The sequence below is a fragment of the Tarenaya hassleriana genome, unplaced genomic scaffold, assembly GCF_000463585.1.
Source record: "Tarenaya hassleriana unplaced genomic scaffold, ASM46358v1 Cleome72, whole genome shotgun sequence".
Classification (NCBI taxonomy): domain Eukaryota; kingdom Viridiplantae; phylum Streptophyta; class Magnoliopsida; order Brassicales; family Cleomaceae; genus Tarenaya; species Tarenaya hassleriana.
This window is the reverse complement of record NW_010969745.1, coordinates 578784-579881: the sequence shown is the minus strand read 5'-3', so window position 1 is coordinate 579881 and position 1098 is coordinate 578784. Positions and strand designations below refer to the sequence as shown.

General features: G+C 37.2%; 1 long non-coding RNA gene across 1 annotated transcript in view; it reads left to right on the top strand.

Moving 5' to 3' along the window:
- Nucleotides 1–343: 343 nt before the first annotated feature.
- LOC109116160 overlaps nt 344–1098 on the top strand; it is a 1711-nt gene continuing 956 nt past the window's right edge. The window contains exon 1 of the long non-coding RNA XR_002023699.1: nt 344–375. This is a non-coding gene — a long non-coding RNA (uncharacterized LOC109116160). The remainder of the gene's footprint in view (nt 376–1098) is intronic.

Genomic DNA, 1098 nt, shown 5'->3' with positions numbered 1-1098 from the left:
TGCTAGGATAAATAATGCATTCATAAATCAATGAATCAATACAAAGTCAAATGTCATATCATGGATCATCCTAGAGCATTACAACCAACAATGTCATCATCATCCACACCATCACCATCTTCGTACTTCTCCTTCTAATTATTATTATTACTATGATCACTTATTTGTATTTGACTTTAGGATTCTAATTTTAAAACATATTTTACAAAGTCAAAATATATATATAGATTTTTTTCTATGAAAAATATTTACTCGTTATATTTGTGACCTAGATTATTGTGTATTAATTAATTATAGGTGAGGAAAATCTCGAGGTTATTGAACCCGGGATCGAGGATTAGATCGAATCTTTCAGAGTTCATCGTTTAGACCAAGGTGAGGGAACTCGACAGAACTCCTCTTTCTTCTATTCGCTTAGACATGATGATAGAGAACATAGATATCATGCGGTTAGGACTTTAGGATAGACGCCTTAAATTCCTTGCGGATTCATGATGTATGTTGATTGATGATTGATGATTGATGAAGGATGATTAATGATTGAGAATCGATGATTGATGAATAATGCATGATGATTGATGATTGATAAATTTCCGTTGAGTGATTATAGTTTATGACGCACATGTTATGTGATGATTTTTTTTAATAGATTATTAGATCGTTAGACTGAGTTGAACTTTTGATATTAAATAAACTTTGGCATGATGTTTGGAAATATGAGAGAATTAAAGAATTGAGTTAGAGACTAGGATGTGACCTCAGACTGTGCTAAAAATATTTTAAAAGTGAGTTTTGAGACCCTGGTACGGCGGCGATCTGTATGTGATGGTATGATAACAACCCGGGCATGGCAGCGATCCATGTGGAGTGATAACCCCGACTACGGCGGCGATCCGTAGAGGGTTATTGCTATTGGTTGAGTTTTGAGGTCATGGTACGGCGGCGATCCGTATGTGATGACATAACGACCCGGGCATGGCAGTGATCCATGTGGAGTGGTAACCCCGCTACGGCGGCGATAGAGGGTTATTACTATTGGTCGTGTTTTGGTAACCCCGACTACGGCGGCGATCCGTAGAGGGTTATAACGATATTTTT